The sequence below is a fragment of the Pristiophorus japonicus genome, unplaced genomic scaffold (genome assembly GCF_044704955.1).
Source record: "Pristiophorus japonicus isolate sPriJap1 unplaced genomic scaffold, sPriJap1.hap1 HAP1_SCAFFOLD_117, whole genome shotgun sequence".
Classification (NCBI taxonomy): domain Eukaryota; kingdom Metazoa; phylum Chordata; class Chondrichthyes; family Pristiophoridae; genus Pristiophorus; species Pristiophorus japonicus.
In genome coordinates this window covers 183430-203192 of record NW_027250831.1, presented here as the reverse complement: position 1 = coordinate 203192, position 19763 = coordinate 183430, and positions in this window count along the sequence as shown.

The window sequence follows — 19763 nt, the reverse complement described above, 5'->3', positions numbered from 1 at the left end:
GATGAGTCAGTTTGGTATGATTATTCAGTTTTGGGTGATGCGTCAGTTTGGGGCGATAAGTCAGTATGGGGTGATTATTCAGTTTGGTGTGATGGTTCAATTTGGTGTGATGAGTCAGTTTGGGGTGATGGGTCAGTTTGTGGAGGTGCATCAGTTTGGGGTGATGAGTCTGTTTGGGTTGATGGGTAAGTTTGGGGTGATGGGTCAGTTTGGGGTGATGAGTCAGTTTGGAGTAATGAGTCAGTTTTTGGAGAAGAGACACTTTGGGGTGATGGGACAGTTTATGGTGATGAGTCAGTTTTGGGTGATGGGACAATATGGGGTGATGGGTCAGTTTCGGGTGACGAATCCGTTTGGGGTGATGGGTCAGTTTGGGGTGATGAGTCAGTGATGAGATGCGTCAGTTTGGGATGATGAGTCAGTTTTGGTTATTGGTCAGTTTGAGGTGATGGGTCAATTTGGGGTGATGAGTCAATTTGGGGTGATGGGTCAGTTTGTGGTGGTGCGTCAGTTTGGGGTGATTAGTCTGTTTGGGTTGATGGGTCAGTTTAGGGTGATGAGTCAGTTTGGAGTGATGGGTCAGTTTATTGTGATGGGTCAGTTTGCGTTAATGGGTCAGTTTGTGGTGATGAGTCAATTTTGGGTGATTGGACAATTTGGGGTGATGGGTCACTTTGGGGTGATGAATCAGTTTGGGGTGATGGGTCAGTTTGGGGTGATGAGTCAGTGGGGAGATGCGGCAGTTTGGGGTGATGAGTCAGTTTGTGGTGATGCTTCAGTTTTGGGCGATGAGTTAGTTTGGGGTGCTGGGTCAGTTTGTGGATGATGAGTCGGTTTGGTGAAATGTGTCAATTATTGGTTATCAGTCTGTTTGGGGTGGTGGGTCAGTTTGGGGTGATGATTCAATTTGGGGTGATGGGTCAGTTTGGATTGATGAGTCAGTTTTTTGTGATGGATCAGTTTGTGGTGATGGGTCAGTCGGGTGTGATGAGTCAGTTTGGGGTGATGGGTCAATTTGGGGTGATGGGTCAATTTGGGTAATGAGTCAGTTTGGAGTGGTGGGTCAGTTTTCTGTGATGGGTCAGTTCGGGTTAATGGGTCAGTTTGTGGTGATGGGTCAATTTGGGGTGATGGGTCAGTTTGTGGTGGTGCGTCAGTTTTGGATGATGAGTCTGTTTGTGTTGATGGGTCAGTTTAAGGTGATGGGTCAGTTTGGGGTGATGAGTCAGTTTGGAGTGATGAGTCAGTTTTTGGTGAAGAGTCACTGTGGGGTGATGGGTCAGTTTGTGCTCTAGAGTCAATTTTGGATGATGGGTCAGTTTATTGTGATGGGTCACTTTGCGTTAATGGGTCAGTTTGTGGTGATGAGTCAATTTTGGGTGATCGGACAATTTAGGGTGATGGGTCAGTTAGGGGTGATGAATCAGTTTGGGGTGATGGGTCAGTTTGGGGTGAAGTGTCACTTTGGGGTGATGGGTCAGTTTGTGGTGATGAGTCAGTTTTGGGTGATGGGACAATTTGGGGTGATGGGTCAGTTTCGGGTGATGAATCCGTTTGGGGTGATGGGTCAGTTTGGGGTGATGAGTCAGTTGGGAGATGCGTCAGTTTGGGATGATGAGTCAGTTTGGGTTATTGGTCAGTTTGAGGTGATGGTTCAATTTGGGTTGATGAGTCAATTTGTGGTGATCGGTCAGTTTGTGGTGGTGCGTCAGTTTGGGGTGATTAGTCTGTTTGGGTTGATGGGTCAGTTTAGGGTGATGAGTCAGTTTGGAGTGATGGGTCAGTTTATTGTGATGGGTCAGTTTGCGTTAATGGGTCTGTTTGTGGTGATGAGTCAATTTTGGGTGATTGGACAATTTGCTGTGATGGGTCACTTTGGGGTGATGAATCAGTTTGGGGTGATGGGTCAGTTTGGGGTGATGAGTCAGTGGGGAGATGAGCCAGTTTGGGGTGATGAGTCAGTTTGTGGTGATGCGTCAGTTTTGGGCGATGAGTTAGTTTGGGGTACTGGTTCAGTTTGTGGGTAATGAGTCGGTTTGGTGAAATGTGTCAATTTTTGGTTATGAGTCTGTTTGGGGTGGTGGGTCAGTTTGGGGTGATGAGTCAGTTTGGGGTGATGGGTCAGTTTTGGGTGATGAGTCAGTTTGGAGTGATGATTCAGTTTTTGGTGATGGATCAGTTTGTGGTGATGGGTCAGTCGGTTGTGATGAGTCAGTTTGGGGGGATGGGTCAATTTGTGGTGATGGGTCAGTTTGGGTAATGAGTCAGTTTGGTGAAATGTGTCAATTTCTGTTTATGAGTCTGGTGGGGGTGGTGTTTCAGTTTGGGGTGATGAGACAGTTTGGGGTGATGGGTCAGTTTGGGGTAATGGGTCAGAATGGGGTGATGAGTCAGTTTGTGGTGATGAGTCAATTATGGATGATGGGTCACTTTGGGTTGATTGGTCAGTTTGGGGTGATGGGGCAGTTTGGGGTGATTGGTCAGTAATGGGTGATGGGCCAGTTTGGAGTGATGGGTCAGTTTGTGGGTGATGAGTCGGTTTGGTGAAATGGGTCAGTTTTTGGTCATTAATCTGTTTAGAGTGGTGCTTTAGTTTGGGATGATGCGTCAGTTTGGGGCGATGAGTCAGTTTGGTATGATTATTCAGTTTTGGGTGATGCGTCAGTTTGGGGCGATAAGTCAGTATGGGGTGATTATTCAGTTTGGTGTGATGGTTCAATTTGGTGTGATGAGTCAGTTTGGGGTGATGGGTCAGTTTGTGGAGGTGCATCAGTTTGGGGTGATGAGTCTGTTTGGGTTGATGGGTAAGTTTGGGGTGATGGGTCAGTTTGGGGTGATGAGTCAGTTTGGAGTAATGAGTCAGTTTTTGGAGAAGAGACACTTTGGGGTGATGGGACAGTTTATGTTGATGAGTCAGTTTTGGGTGATGGGACAATTTGGGGTGATGGGTCAGTTTCGGGTGACGAATCCGTTTGGGGTGGTGGGTCAGTTTGGGGTGATGAGTCAGTGATGAGATGCGTCAGTTTGGGATGATGAGTCAGTTTTGGTTATTGGTCAGTTTGAGGTGATGGGTCAATTTGGGGTGATGAGTCAATTTGGGGTGATGGGTCAGTTTGTGGTGATGAGTCAATTTTGGGTGATTGGACAATTTGGGGTGATGGGTCACTTTGGGGTGATGAATCAGTTTGGGGTGATGGGTCAGTTTGGGGTGATGAGTCAGTGGGGAGATGCGCCAGTTTGGGGTGATGAGTCAGTTTGTGGTGATGCGTCAGTTTTGGGCGATGAGTTAGTTTGGGGTGCTGGGTCAGTTTGTGGATGATGAGTCGGTTTGGTGAAATGTGTCAATTATTGGTTATCAGTCTGTTTGGGGTGGTGGGTCAGTTTGGGGTGATGATTTCAATTTGGGGTGATGGGTCAGTTTGGAGTGATGAGTCAGTTTTTTGTGATGGATCAGTTTGTGGTGATGGGTCAGTCGGGTGTGATGAGTCAGTTTGGGGTGATGGGTCAATTTGGGGTGATGGGTCAATTTGGGTAATGAGTCAGTTTGGAGTGGTGGGTCAGTTTTCTGTGATAGGTCAGTTCGGTTTAATGGGTCAGTTTGTGGTGATGGGTCAATTTGGGGTGATGGGTCAGTTTGTGGTGGTGCGTCAGTTTTGGATGATGAGTCTGTTTGTGTTGATGGGTCAGTTTAAGGTGATGGGTCAGTTTGGGGTGATGAGTCAGTTTGGAGTGATGAGTCAGTTTTTGGTGAAGAGACACTGTGGGGTGATGGGTCAGTTTGTGGTCTAGAGTCAATTTTGGATGATGGGTCAGTTTATTGTGATGGGTCACTTTGCGTTAATGGGTCAGTTTGTGGTGATGAGTCAATTTTGGGTGATCGGACAATTTAGGGTGATGGGTCAGTTAGGGGTGATGAATCAGTTTGGGGTGATGGGTCAGTTTGGGGTGAAGAGTCACTTTGGGGTGATGGGTCAGTTTGTGGTGATGAATCAGTTTGGTGTGATGGGTCAGTTTGGGGTGATGAGTCAGTGGAGAGATGCGTCAGTTTGGGATGATGAGTCAGTTTGGGTTGATTGGTCAGTTTGGGGTGATGAGGCAGTTTGGGGTGATTGGTCAGTAATGGGTGATGGGCCAGTTTGGAGTGATGGGTCAGTTTGTGCGTGATGAGTCGGTTTGGTGAAATGGGTCAGTTTTTGGTCATGAATCTGTTTCGAGTGGTGCTTCAGTTTGGGATGATGCGTCAGTTTGGGGCGATGAGTCAGTTTGGTGTGATTATTCAGTTTGGGGTGATGCGTCTGTTTGGGGCGATAAGTCAGTATGGGGTGATTATTCAGTTTGGGGTGATGGGTCAATTTGGTGTGATGAGTCAGTTTGGGGCCATGAGTCAGTTTTGGGTGATGGATCAGTTTTTGGTGACGGGTCAGTTTGGGGTGATGGGTCAATCGGGTGTGATGAGTCGGTTTGGGGTGATGGGTCAATTTGGGGTGATGAGTCAGTTTGGGGTCATGAGTCAGTTTGCAGTGATGGGTCAGTTTTTGGTCATGGGTCAGTTTGTGGTGATGAGTCAGTTTGTGGAGTTGCATCAGTTTGGGGTGATGAGTCTGTTTGGGTTGATGGGTAAGTTTGGGGTGATGGGTCAGTTTGGGCTGATGAGTCAGTTTGGAGTGATGAGTCAGTTTTTGGAGAAGAGACACTTTGGGGTGATGGGACAGTTTATGGTGATGAGTCAGTTTTGGGTGATGGGACAATTTGGGGTGATGGGTCAGTTTCGGGTGATGAATCCGTTTGGGGTGATGGGTCAGTTTGGGGTGATGAGTCAGTGGGGAGATGCGTCAGTTTGGGATGATGAGTCAGTTTGGGTTATTGGTCAGTTTGAGGTGATGGTTCAATTTGGGGTGATGAGTCAATTTGTGGTGATCGGTCAGTTTGTGGTGGTGCGTCAGTTTGGGGTGATTAGTCTGTTTGGGTTGATGGGTCAGTTTAGGGTGATGAGTCAGTTTGGAGTGATGGGTCAGTTTATTGTGATGGGTCAGTTTGCGTTAATGGGTCTGTTTGTGTAGTGATGAGTCAATTTTGGGTGATTGGACAATTTGCTGTGATGGGTCACTTTGGGGTGATGAATCAGTTTGGGGTGATGGGTCAGTTTGGGGTGATGAGTCAGTGGGGAGATGAGCCAGTTTGGGGTGATGAGTCAGTTTGTGGTGATGCGTCAGTTTTGGGCGATGAGTTAGTTTGGGGTACTGGTTCAGTTTGTGGGTAATGAGTCGGTTTGGTGAAATGTGTCAATTTTTGGTTATGAGTCTGTTTGGGGTGGTGGGTCAGTTTGGGGTGATGAGTCAGTTTGGGGTGATGGGTCAGTTTTGGCTGATGAGTCAGTTTGGAGTGATGATTCAGTTTTTGGTGATGGATCAGTTTGTGGTGATGGGTCAGTCGGTTGTGATGAGTCAGTTTGGGGGGATGGGTCAATTTGTGGTGATGGGTCAGTTTGGGTAATGAGTCAGTTTGGTGAAATGTGTCAATTTTTGTTTATGAGTCTGGTGGGGGTGGTGTTTCAGTTTGGGGTGATGAGACAGTTTGGGGTGATGGGTCAGTTTGGGGTAATGGGTCAGAATGGGGTGATGAGTCAGTTTGTGGTGATGAGTCAATTATGGATGATGGGTCACTTTGGGTTGATTGGTCAGTTTGGGGTGATGGGGCAGTTTGGGGTGATTGGTCAGTAATGGGTGATGGGGCAGTTTGGAGTGATGGGTCAGTTTGTGGGTGATGAGTCGGTTTGGTGAAATGGGTCAGTTTTTGGTCATGAATCTGTTGAGGGTGGTGCTTTAGTTTGGGATGATGCGTCAGTTTGGGGCGATGAGTCAGTTTGGTATGATTATTCAGTTTTGGGTGATGCGTCAGTTTGGGGCGATAAGACAGTATGGGGTGATTATTCAGTTTGGTGTGATGGTTCAATTTGGTGTGATGAGTCAGTTTGGGGTGATGGGTCAGTTTGTGGAGGTGCATCAGTTTGGGGTGATGGGTCTGTTTGGGTTGATGGGTAAGTTTGGGGTGATGGGTCAGTTTGGGGTGATGAGTCAGTTTGGAGTAATGAGTCAGTTTTTGGAGAAGAGACACTTTGGGGTGATGGGACAGTTTATGGTGATGAGTCAGTTTTGGGTGATGGGACAATTTGGGGTGATGGGTCAGTTTCGGGTGACGAATCCGTTTGGGGTGATGGGTCAGTTTGGGGTGATGAGTCAGTGATGAGATGCGTCAGTTTGGGATGATGAGTCAGTTTTGGTTATTGGTCAGTTTGAGGTGATGGGTCAATTTGGGGTGATGAGTCAATTTGGGGTGATGGGTCAGTTTGTGGTGGTGCGTCAGTTTGGGGTGATTAGTCTGTTTGGGTTGATGGGTCAGTTTAGGGTGATGAGTCAGTTTGGAGTGATGGGTCAGTTTATTGTGATGGGTCAGTTTGCGTTAATGGGTCAGTTTGTGGTGATGAGTCAATTTTGGGTGATTGGACAATTTGGGGTGATGGGTCACTTTGGGGTGATTAATCAGTTTGGGGTGATGGGTCAGTTTGGGGTGATGAGTCAGTGGGGAGATGCGCCAGTTTGGGGTGATGAGTCAGTTTGTGGTGATGCGTCAGTTTTGGGCGATGAGTTAGTTTGGGGTGCTGGGTCAGTTTGTGGATGATGAGTCGGTTTGGTGAAATGTGTCAATTATTGGTTATCAGTCTGTTTGGGGTGGTGGGTCAGTTTGGGGTGATGATTCAATTTGGGGTGATGGGTCAGTTTGGAGTGATGAGTCAGTTTTTTGTGATGGATCAGTTTGTGGTGATGGGTCAGTCGGGTGGGATGAGTCAGTTTGGGGTGATGGGTCAATTTGGGGTGATGGGTCAATTTGGGTAATGAGTCAGTTTGGAGTGGTGGGTCAGTTTTCTGTGATGGGTCAGTTCGGGTTAATAGGTCAGTTTGTGGTGATGGGTCAATTTGGGGTGATGGGTCAGTTTGTGGTGGTGCGTCAGTTTTGGATGATGAGTCTGTTTGTGTTGATGGGTCAGTTTAAGGTGATGGGTCAGTTTGGGGTGATGAGTCAGTTTGGAGTGATGAGTCAGTTTTTGGTGAAGAGTCACTGTGGGGTGATGGGTCAGTTTGTGGTCTAGAGTCAATTTTGGATGATGGGTCAGTTTATTGTGATGGTTCACTTTGCGTTCATGGGTCAGTTTGTGGTGATGAGTCAATTTTGGGTGATCGGACAATTTAGGGTGATGGGTCAGTTAGGGGTGATGAATCAGTTTGGGGTGATGGGTCAGTTTGGGGTGAAGAGTCACTTTGGGGTGATGGGTCAGTTTGTGGTGATGAATCAGTTTGGTGTGATGGGTCAGTTTGGGGTGATGAGTCAGTGGAGAGATGCGTCAGTTTGGGATGATGAGTCAGTTTGGGTTGATTGGTCAGTTTGGGGTGATGAGGCAGTTTGGGGTGATTGGTCAGTAATGGGTGATGGGCCAGTTTGGAGTGATGGGTCAGTTTGTGCGTGATGAGTCGGTTTGGTGAAATGGGTCAGTTTTTGGTCATGAATCTGTTTCGAGTGGTGCTTCAGTTTGGGATGATGCGTCAGTTTGGGGCGATGAGTCAGTTTGGTGTGATTATTCAGTTTGGGGTGATGCGTCAGTTTGGGGCGATAAGTCAGTATGGGGTGATTATTCAGTTTGGGGTGATGGGTCAATTTGGTGTGATGAGTCAGTTTGGGGCCATGAGTCAGTTTTGGGTGATGGATCAGTTTTTGGTGATGGGTCAGTTTGGGGTGATGGGTCAATCGGGTGTGATGAGTCGGTTTGGGGTGATGGGTCAATTTGGGGTGATGAGTCAGTTTGGGGTCATGAGTCAGTTTGCAGTGATGGGTCAGTTTTTGGTCATGGGTAAGTTTATGGTGATGAGTCAGTTTGGGGTGATGAGTCAGTTTGTGGAGGTGCATCAGTTTGGGGTGATGAGTCTGTTTGGGTTGATGGGTAAGTTTGGGGTGATAGGTCAGTTTGGGGTGATGAGTCAGTTTGGAGTGATGAGTCAGTTTTTGGAGAAGAGACACTTTGGGGTGATGGGACAGTTTATGGTGATGAGTCAGTTTTGGGTGATGGGACAATTTGGGGTGATGAGTCAATGGGGAGATGCGTCAGTTTGGGATGATGAGTCAGTTTGGGTTATTGGTCAGTTTGAGGTGATGGTTCAATTTGGGGTGATGAGTCAATTTGTGGTGATCGGTCAGTTTGTGGTGGTGCGTCAGTTTGGGGTGATTAGTCTGTTTGGGTTGATGGGTCAGTTTATTGTGATGGGTCAGTTTGCGTTAATGGGTCTGTTTGTGGTGATGAGTCAATTTTGGGTGATTGGACAATTTGCGTTGATGGGTCACTTTGGGGTGATGAATCAGTTTGGGGTGATGGGTCAGTTTGGGGTGATGAGTCAGTGGGGAGATGCGCCAGTTTGGGGTGATGAGTCAGTTTGTGGTGATGCGTCAGTTTTGGGCGATGAGTTAGTTTGGGGTACTGGTTCAGTTTGTGGGTGATGAGTCGGTTTGGTGAAATGTGTCAATTTTTGGTTATGAATCTGTTTGGGGTGGTGGGTCAGTTTGGGGTGATGAGTCAGTTTGGGGTGATGGGTCAGTTTTGGGTGATGAGTCAGTTTTTTGTGATGATTCAGTTTTTGGGGATGGATCAGTTTGTGGTGATGGGTCAGTCGGTTGTGATGAGTCAGTTTGGGGGGATGGGTCAATTTGTGGTGATGGGTCAGTTTGGGTAATGAGTCAGTTTGGTGAAATGTGTCAATTTTTGTATTTGAGTCTGGTGGGGGTGGTGTTTCAGTTTGGGGTGATGAGACAGTTTGGGGTGATGGGTCAGTTTGGGATAATGGGTCAGAATGGGGTGATGAGTCAGTTTGTGGTGATGAGTCAATTATGGATGATGGGTCACTTTGGGGTGAAGAGTCAGTTTGGGGTGATGGGACAGTTTAGGGTGATTGTCGAGTTTGGAGTGATGAGTCAGTTTGTGGTGATGAGTAACTTTGGGGTAATGGGTCAGTATGGGGTGATGAGTCAGTTTGTGGTGATGAGTCAATTATGGATGATGGGTCAGTTTGGGGTGAAGAGTCAGTTTGGGGTGATGGGTCAGTTTGGGGAGATGGATCAGTTTGGGGTGACGGGTCAGTTTGCGTTGATGGAGCAGTTTGGGGTGATGGGTCAGTTTGGGGTGATGGGACAGTTTGGGGTTAGGAGTCAGTTCGGAGTGATGAGTCAGATTTTGCTGATGGATCAGTTTGGCGTGATGGGTCAGTTGGGTGTGATGAGTCAGTTTGGGGTGATTGGTCAATTTGGGGTGATGGGTCAGTTTGAGGTAATGAGTCAGTTTGGAGTGATGGGTCAGTTTTTGGTCATGGGTCAGTTTGGGCTAATGGTTCAGATTGTGGTGATGAGTCAGTTTGGGGTGATGGGTCAGTTTGTGGAGGTGCGTCAGTTTGGGGGATGAGTCTGTTTGGATTGATGGGTCAGTTTGGGGTGATGGGTAAGTTTGTGGGTGATGAATCGGTTTGGTGAAATGTGTCAATTTTTGGTTGTGAGTCTGTTTGGGGTGGTGCTTCACATTGTGTTGATGAGTCAATTATGGATGATGGGTTAATTTGGGGTGAAGAGTCAGTTTTGGGTGATGGGTCAGTTTGGGGAGATGGATCATTTAGGGGTGATGGGTCAATTTGCGGTGATGGGTCAGTTTGGGGTGATGGGTCAGTTTGGGGTGATGGAACAATTTGGGGTGAAGAGTCAGTTTGCAGTGATGAGTCAGTTTTTGGTGATGGATCAGTTTGTGGTGATGGGTCAGTCTGGTGTGATGCGTCAGTTTGGGGTGATGGGTCAATTTGGGGTGATGGGTCAGTTTGGGGTAATGAGTCAGTTTGGAGTGATGGGTCAGTTTGGGGTGATGAGTCAGTTTGGGGTGATGGTTCAGTTTGGGGTGATGGGTCAGCTTGGGGTGATTGGTCAGTTTGGCGTGATGGGTCAGTTTAGGGTGATGGGCCAGTTTGGGGTGATGGGTCAGTTTGTGGGTGATGATTCAGCTTGGTGAAATGTGTAAATTTTTGGTTCTGAGTCTGTTTGGGGTGGTGCGTCAGTTTGGGGTGATGGGTCAGTTTGGGGTGACGAGTCAGTTTGGAGTGATGAGTCAATTATGGATGATGGGTCAGTTTGGGGTGAAGAGTCAGTTTGGGGTGATGGGTCAGTTTGTGAGTGATGATTCAGCTTGGTGAAATGTGTTAATTTTTGGTTCTGAGTCTGTTTGGGGTGGTGCGTCAGTTTGGGGTGATGGGTCAGTTTGGGGTGACGAGTCAGTTTGGAGTGATGAGTCAATTATGGATGATGGGTCAGTTTGGGGTGAAGAGTCAGTTTGGGGTGATGGGTCAGTTTGTGGGTGATGAGTCGGTTTGGTGAAATGTGTACATTTTTGGTTATGAGTCTGTTTGGGGTGGTGCGTCAGTTTGGGCTGATGAGTGAGTTTGGGGTGATGGGTCAGTTTGGGGTGATGAGTCAGTTTGGAGTGATCAGTCAGTTTTTGGTGATGAGTCATTTTGGGGTAATGGGTCAGTATGGTGTGATGAATCAGTTTGTGATGATGAGTCAATTATGGATGATGGGTCAGTTTGGGGTGAAGAGTCAGTTTGGGGTGATGGGTCAGTTTGGGGAGATGGATCAGTTTGGGGTGATGGGTCAGTTTGCGGTGATGGGTCAGTGTGGGGTGATGGGTCAGTTTGGGGTGATGGAACAATTTGGGGTGAAGAGTCAGTTTGCAGTGATGAGTCAGTTTTTGGTGATGGATCAGTTTGTGGTGATGGGTCAGTCTGGTGTGATGCGTCAGTTTGGGGTGATGGGTCAATTTGGGGTGATGGGTCAGTTTGCGGTAATGAGTCAGTTTGGAGTGATGGGTCAGTTTGGGGTGATAAGTCAGTTTGGGGTGAAGGTTCAGTTTGGGGTGATGGGTCAGCTTGGGGTGATTGGTCAGTTTGGTGTGATGGGTCAGTTTAGGGTGATGGGCAAGTTTGGGGTGATGGGTCAGTTTGTGGGTGATGATTCGGCTTGGTGAAATGTGTCAATTTTTGGTTCTGAGTCTGTTTGGGGTGGTGCGTCAGTTTGGGGTGATGAGTCAGTTTGGAGTGATCAGTCATTTTTTGGTGATGAGTCATTTTGGGGTAATGGGTCAGTATGGTGTGATGAATCAGTTTGTGATGATGAGTCAATTATGGATGATGGGTCAGTTTGGGATGAATAGTCAGTTTGGGGTGATGGGTCAGTTTGGGGTGTTGGGTCAGTTTGCGGTGATGGATCAATTTGGGGTGATGGGTCAGTTTGGGGTGATGGTTCAGTTTGGGGTGATGGGTCAGCTTGGGGTGATTGGTCAGTTTGGGGTGATGGGTCAGTTTAGGGTGATGGGCCAGTTTGGGGTGATGGGACAGTTTGTGGGTGATGATTCGGCTTGGTGAAATGTGTCAATTTTTGGTTCTGAGTCTGTTTGTGGTGGTGCGTCAGTTTGGGGTGATGGGTCAGTTTGGGGTGACGAGTCAGTTTGAAGTGATGAGTCAATTATGGATGATGGGTCAGTTTGGAGTGATGCGTCAGTTTGGGGTGATGGGTCAGTTTGTGGGTGATGAGTCGGTTTGGTGAAATGTGTACATTTTTGGTTATGAGTCTGTTTGGGGTGGTGCGTCAGTTTGGGCTGATGAGTGAGTTTGGGGTGATGGGTCAGTTTGGGGTGATCAGTCAGTTTTTGGTGATGAGTCATTTTGGGGTAATGGGTCAGTATGGTGTGATAAATCAGTTTGTGATGATGAGTCAATTATGGATGATGGGTCAGTTCGGGGTGAAGAGTCAGTTTGGGGTGATGGGTCAGTTTGGGGAGATGGATCAGTTTGGGGTGATGGGTCATTTTGGGGTGATGGATCAGTTTGGGGTGATGGGTCAGTTTGGGGTGATGTGACAGTTTGGGGTGAAGACTCAGTTTGGAGTGATGAGTCAGTTTGGGGTGATGAGTCAGTTTGTGGAGGTGCGTCAGTTTGGGGGAAGTCTGTTTGGATTGATGGTTCAGTTTGGGGTGATGGGTCAGTTTGGGGTGATCAGTCAGTTTAGAGTGATGTCTCAGCTTTTGGTGAAGAGACACGTTGGGGTAAGGGGTCAGTTTATGCTGATGAGTCAGTTTTGGGTGATGGGAAAATTTGGGGTGAAGGGTAAGTTTCGGGTGATGAATCAGTTTGGCGTGAAGGGTCAGTTTGGGGTGATGCGTCAGTGGGGAGATTTGTCAGTTTGGGATGATGAGTCAGTTTGGGTTGATTAGTCAGTTTGTGGTGATGGGTCAATTTGGGGTGATGAGTCAGTTTGGAGTGATGAGAATGTTTTGGTGATGAGTCAGTTTGGGGTGATGGGTCAGTATGGGGTGAAGAGTCAGTTTGGGATGATGGGTCAGTTTGGGGTGAAGATTCAATTTGGTGTGATGGTTCAGTTTGGGGTGATGCATCAGTCTTGTGTGATGCGTCAGTTTGGGGCGATGAGTCAGTTTGGGGTGATGAGTCAGTTTGCGGTGAAGGGTCAGTTTGGGGTGATGGGTCAATTTGGGAAGAATAGTCAGTTTGGAGTGATGAGTCACTTTGGGGTGATGAGTCTGTTTGGGTTGATGGGTCAGTTTGGGGTGATGGGTCAGTTTGGAGTGAAGAGTCAATTTGGAGTGATGAGTCAGTTTTTGCTGAAGTTTCAATTGGGGGTGATGGTTCAGTTTGTGGTGAAGTGTCAGTTTTGGGTGATGGGACAATTTGGGGTGATTCGTCAGTTTGGGGCCATGAGTCAGTTTGAGGTGATGAGTCAGTTTGCGGTGATGGGTCAGTTTGGGGTGATGGGCCAGTTTGGGGTGATGGGTCAGTTTGTGGGTGATGATTCGGCTTGGTGAAATGTGTCAATTTTTGGTTCTGAGTCTGTTTGTGGTGGTGCGTCAGTTTGGGGTGATGGGTCAGTTTGGGGTGACGAGTCAGTTTGAAGTGATGAGTCAATTATGGATGATGGGTCAGTTTGGAGTGATGCGTCAGTTTGGGGTGATGGGTCAGTTTGTGGGTGATGAGTCGGTTTGGTGAAATGTGTACATTTTTGGTTATGAGTCTGTTTGGGGTGGTGCGTCAGTTTGGGCTGATGAGTGAGTTTGGGGTGATGGGTCAGTTTGGGGTGATCAGTCAGTTTTTGGTGATGAGTCATTTTGGGGTAATGGGTCAGTATGGTGTGATAAATCAGTTTGTGATGATGAGTCAATTATGGATGATGGGTCAGTTTGGGGTGAAGAGTCAGTTTGGGGTGATGGGTCAGTTTGGGGAGATGGATCAGTTTGGGGTGATGGGTCAGTTTGGGGTGATGGATCAGTTTGGGGTGATGGGTCAGTTTGGGGTGATGTGACAGTTTGGGGTGAAGACTCAGTTTGGAGTGATGAGTCAGTTTGGGGTGATGAGTCAGTTTGTGGAGGTGCGTCAGTTTGGGTGAAGAGTCTGTTTGGATTGATGGTTCAGTTTGGGGTGATGGGTCAGTTTGGGGTGAACAGTCAGTTTAGAGTGATGTCTCAGCTTTTGGTGAAGAGACACTTTGGGGTAAGGGGTCAGTTTATGCTGATGAGTCAGTTTTGGGTGATGGGAAAATTTGGGGTGAAGGGTAAGTTTCGGGTGATGAATCAGTTTGGCGTGAAGGGTCAGTTTGGGGTGATGCGTCAGTGGGGAGATTTGTCAGTTTGGGATGATGAGTCAGTTTGGGTTGATTAGTCAGTTTGTGGTGATGGGTCAATTTGGGGTGATGAGTCAGTTTGGAGTGATGAGAATGTTTTGGTGATGAGTCAGTTTGGGGTGATGGGTCAGTATGGGGTGAAGAGTCAGTTTGGGATGATGGGTCAGTTTGGGGTGAAGATTCAATTTGGTGTGATGGTTCAGTTTGGGGTGATGCATCAGTTTTGTGTGATGCGTCAGTTTGGGGCGATGAGTCAGTTTGGGGTGATGAGTCAGTTTGCGGTGAAGGGTCAGTTTGGGGTGATGGGTCAATTTGGGATGAATAGTCAGTTTGGAGTGATGAGTCACTTTGGGGTGATGAGTCTGTTTGGGTTGATGAGTCAGTTTGGGGTGATGGGTCAGTTTGGAGTGAAGAGTCAATTTGGAGTGATGAGTCAGTTTTTGCTGAAGTTTCAATTGGGGGTGATGGTTCAGTTGTGGTGAAGTGTCAGTTTTGGGTGATGGGACAATTTGGGGTGATACGTCAGTTTGGGGCCATGAGTCAGTTTGAGGTGATGAGTCAGTTTGCGGTGATGGGTCAGTTTGGGTTGATGGGTCAGTTTGTGGGTGAAGAGTTGGTTTGGTGAAATGTGTCAATTTTTGGTTGTGAGTCTGTTTGGGGTGGTGCGTCAGTTTGGGGTGATGAGTCAGTTGGGGGTGATGGGTCAGTTTGGGGTAATGGGTCAGTATTGGGTGATGAGTCAGTTTGTGGTGATGATTCAATTATGGATGATGGGTCACTCTGGGGTGAAGCCTCAGTTTGGGGTGATGGGTCAGTTTGGGGAGATGGATCAGTTTGGGGTGATGGGACAGTTTGGGGTGAAGAGTCAGTTTAGAGTGATGAGTCAGTTTTTGGTGATGGATCAGTTTGGGGTGATGGGTCAGTCTCGTGTGATGCGTCAGTTTGGGGTGATGGGTAAATTTGGGGTGATGGATCAGTTTGGGGTGATGGGTCAGTTTGTGGGTGATGAGTCGGTTTGGTGAAATGTGTCAATTTTTGGTTATGAGTCTGTTTGGGGTGGTACGTCAGTTTTGGGTGATGAGTGAGTTTGGGGTGATGGGACAGTTTGGGGTGATTAATCAGTTTGGATCGATGAGTCAGTTTTTGGTGATGAGTAATTTTGGGGTAATGCGTCAGTTTGGGGTGAAGAGTCAGTTTGGAGTGATGAGTCAGTTTTTGGTGAAGAGTCAATTTGGGGTGATGGTTCAGTTTGTGGTGAAGTGTCAGTTTTGGGTGATGGGACAATTTTGGGTGATGGGTCAATTTGGGGTGATTAATCAGTTTGGGGTGATGGGTCAGTTTGGGGTGATGAGTCAGTTTGGATTGATTGGTCGGTTAGGGGTGATGGGTCAGTTTGGGGTGATGATTCAGTTTGGAATGATGAGTATGTTTTTGGTGATAAGTCAGTTTGGGGTGATGGGTCAGTTTGCGGTGATGGATCAGTTTGGGGTGATGGTCAGTTTGGGTTGATGGGACAGTTTGGGGTGAAGAGTCAGTTTGGAGTGATGAGTCAGTTTTTAGTGATGGATCAGTTTGGGGTGATGGGTCAGTCTCGTGTGATGCGTCAGTTTGGGGTGATGGTTCAATTTGGGGTGATGGGTCAGTTTGGGGTAATGAGTCAGTTTGCAGTGATTGGTAAGTTTGGGGTGATGAGTCAGTTTGGGGTGATGGTTCAGTTTGGGGTGATGGGTCAGTTTGGACTGAAGTGTCCGTTTGGGGTGTAGGGTCAGTTTGGGGAGATGGATCAGTTTGGGGTGATGGGAAAGTTTTGGGTGAAGAATCAGTTTGGAGTGATGAGTCAGTTTTTGGTGATGGATCAGTTTGGGGTGATGGGTCAGTCGGGTGTGATGAGTCAGTTTGGGGTGATGGGTCAATTTGGGGTGATGGGTCAGTTTGTGGTAATGAGTCAGTTTGGAGTGATGGGTCAGTTTTTGGTCATGGGTCAGTTTGTGGTAATAGGTCAGTTTGTGGTGATGGGACAATTTGGGGTGATGGGTCAATTTGGGGTGATGGGTCAGTTTGGGTTAATGAGTCAGTTTGCAGTGATTGGTCAGTTTGGAGTGATGAGTCAGTTTGTGATGATGGTTCAGTTTGGGTTGATGGGTCAGTTTAGGGTGATGAGTCAGTTTGGAGCGATGAGTCAGTTTTTGGTGATGAGTCATTTAGGGGTCATGGGTCAGTATGGGGTGATGAGTCAGTTTGTGGTGATGAGTCAATTATGGATGATTGGTCAGTTTTGGGTGAAGTGTCAGTTTGGGTGGAAGGGTCAGTTTGGGGAGATGGATCAGTTTGGGGTGATGGGATAGTTTGGGGTGAAGAGTCAGTTTGGAGTGATGAGTCAGTTTTTGGTGATGGATCAGTTTGGGGTGATGCGTCAGTCGGGTGCGATGAGTCAGTTTGGGGTGATGGGTCAATTTGGGGTCATGGGTCAGTTTGTGGTAATGAATCAGTTTGGAGTGATGGGTCAGTTTTTGGTCATGGGTCAGTTTGGGTTCATGGGTCAGTTTGTGGTGATGAGTCAGTTTGGGGTGATGGGTCAGTTTGTGGAGGTGCGTCAGTTTGGGGGATGAGTCTGTTTGGATTGATGGGTCAGTTTGGGGTGATGGGTCAGTATGGGGTGATCGGTCAGTTTGTGGGTGATGAGTCGGTTTGGAGAAATGTGTCAGTTTTTGGTGATGAGTCATTTTGGGGTGATCGGTCAATTTGAGGTGATGAGTCAGTTTGTGGGTGATGCCTCAGTTTGGGGTGATGGGTCAATTTGGGGTGATGAGTCAGTTTGGGGTGATGGGTCATTTAGTGTGATGGGTTACTTTGGAGTGCTGATTACTTTGGGGTGAAGATTCATTTTGGGGTGATGGTTCAGTTTGAGGTGATGCGTCAGTTTGATTTGATACGTCAGTTTGGGGCCATGAGTCAGTTTGGCGTGATGGGTCAGTCGGGTGTGATGAGTCTGTTTGGGTTGATGGGTCAGTTTGGGGTGATGGGTCAGTTTGGGGTGATGAGTCAGTTTGGAGTGATGAGTCAGTTTTTGGTGAAGAGACACTTTGGGGTGATGGGTCAGTTTATCGTGATGAGTCAGTTTTGGGTGATGTGACAATTTTGGATGATGGGTCAGTTTAGGGTGATGAATCAGTTTGGTGTGATGGGTCAGTTAGGGGTGATCTGTCATTGAGGAGATGCGTCAGTTTGGGATGATGAATCACTTTCCGTTGATTAGTCAGTTTGTGGTCATGGGTCAATTTGGGCTGATGAGTCAGTTTGGAGTGATTAATATGTTTTTGTTGATGAGTCAGTTTGGGGTGATGGGTCAGTATGGGGTGAAGAATCAGTTTGGGGTGATGGGTCAGTTTGGGGTGATGAGTCAGTTTGGGGTGATGGGTCAGTTTGGGGTGAAGAGTCAGTTTGGAGTGATGAATCAGTTTGGGGTGATGGGTCAGTTTGGGGTGATAAGTCAGTTTTGATTGATTGGTCGGTTTGTGGTGATGGGTCAGTTTGGGTTGAAGCGTCAGTTTGGAGTGATGAGTATGTTTTTGGTGATAAGTCAGTTTGGGGTGATGGGTCAGTTTGGGGTGATGGTTCAGTTTGGTGTGATGGGTCAGTTTGGAGTGATCGGGCAGTTTGGGGTGATGGGTCAGTTCAGGGTGATGGGCCAGTTTGGAGTGATGGGTCAGTTTGTGGGCGATGAGTCCGTTTGGTGAAATGGGTCAGTTTTTGGTCATGATTCTGTTTGGGGTGGAGCTTCTGTTTCGGATGATGCATCAGTTTGGGGCGATGAGTCACTTTGGGGTGATTATTCAGTTTGGGGTGATGCGTCAATTTGTGGCGATGAGTCAGTTTGGGGTGATTATTCAGTTTGGGGTGATGCGTCAGTTTGCGGCGATGAGTCAGTTTGGGGTGATTATTCAGTTTGGGGTGACCAGTCAATTTGAGGTGATGAGTCAGTTTGGTGTGTTTGGTCAATTTTGGGTGATGAGTCAATTTGTGAGTGATGCTTCAGTTTGGGGTGATGGGTCAGTTTGGGGTGATGCGTCAGTTTGGAGTCATTGGTCGGTTCGGGGTGATGGGTCAGTTTGGGTTGATAATTCAGTTTCGAGTGATGAGTATGTTTTTGGTGATAAGTCAGTTTGGGGTGATGGGTCAGTTTCGGGTGATGGGTCAGTTTGGGGTGATGAATCAGTTTGGGGTGATGGGTCAGTTTGGGGTGATGACTCTGTTTGGATTGATTGGCCGGTTTGGGGTGATGGATCAGTTTTGGGTGTTGATTCAGTTTGGAGTGATGAGTATGTTTTTGGTGATAAGTCAGTTTGGGGTGATGGGTCAGTTTGGGGTGATCATTCATTTTGGGGTGATGGGTCAGTTTGGGGTGATGGGGCATTTTGGGGTGATGGGTCAGTTCAGGGTGATGGGCCAGTTTGGAGTGATGGGTCAATTTGTGGGTGATGAATCGGTTTGGTGAAATGGGTCAGTTTTTGGTCATGAGTCTGTTTGGGGTGGTGCTTCAGTTTCGGATGATGCGTCAGTTTGGGGCGATGTGTCACTTTGGGGTGATTATTCAGTTTGGGGTGATCTGTCAATTTGAGGTGATGAGTCAGTTGGGGTGATTGTTCAATTTGGGGTGATGAGTCAGTTTGTGGGTGATGATTCAGTTTGGGGTGATGGGTCAGTTTGGGGTGATGTGTCAGTTTGGGTTGATGGGACACTTTGGGGTGAAGAGTCAGTTTGGAGAGATGAGTCAGTTTTAGTGATGGTTCAGTTTGGGGTGATGCGTCAGTTTTGTTTGATACGTCAGTTTGGGGCCATGAGTCAGTTTGGGGTGATGATTCAGTTTGCGGTGATGGGACAGTTTGGGGTGATGGGTCAGTTTGTGGGTGAAGAGTCGGTTTGGTAAAATGTTTCAATTTTTGGTTGTGAGTCTGTTTGGGGTGGTGCGTCAGTTTGGGGTGATGAGTCAGTTTGGGGTGATGGGTCATTTTTGGGTAATGGGTCGGTATGGGGTGATGAGTCAGTTTGTGGTGATGAGTCAATTATGGAAGATGGGTCACTTTGGGGTGAAGAGTCAGTTTGGGGTGATGGGTCAGTTTGGGGAGGTGGATCAGTTTGGGGTGATGGGTCAGTTTGCGATGATGGATCAGTTTGGGGTGATGGTCAGTTGGGTTGATGGGACAGTTTGGGGTGAAGAGTTAGTTTGGAGTGATGAGTCAGTTTTTGGTGATGGATCAGTTTGAGGTGATGGGGCAGTCGGGTGTGATGAGTCAGTTTGGGGTGATGGGTCAATTTGGGGTGATGGGTCAGTTTGGGGTAATGAGTCAGTTTGGAGTGATGGGTCAGTTATTGGTCATGGGTCAGTTTGTGTTAATGGTTCAGTTTGTGCTGATGAGTCAATTTGGGGTGATGAGTCAGTTTGTGGAGGTGCGTCAGTTTGGGGGATGAGTCTGTTTGGATTGATGGGTCAGTTTGCGGTGATGGATCAGTTTGGGATGATGGGTCAGTTTGGGTTGATGGGACAGTTTGGGGTGAAGAGTCAGTTTGGAGTGATGAGTCAGTTTTTAGTGATGGATCAGTTTGGGGTGATGGGTCAGTTTGGGGTGATGGTTCAGTTTGGTGTGATGGGTCAGTTTGGAGTGATCGGGCAGTTTGGGGTGATGGGTCAGTTCAGGGTGATGGGCCAGTTTGGAGTGATGGGTCAGTTTGTGGGTGATGAGTCCGTTTGGTGAAATGGGTCAGTTTTTGGTCATGATTCTGTTTGGGGTGGAGCTTCTGTTTCGGATGATGCATCAGTTTGGGGCGATGAGTCACTTTGGGGTGATTATTCAGTTTGGGGTGATGCGTCAATTTGTGGCGATGAGTCAGTTTGGGGTGATTATTCAGTTTGGGGTGATGCGTCAGTTTGCGGCGATGAGTCAGTTTGGGGTGATTATTCAGTTTGGGGTGACCAGTCAATTTGAGGTGATGAGTCAGTT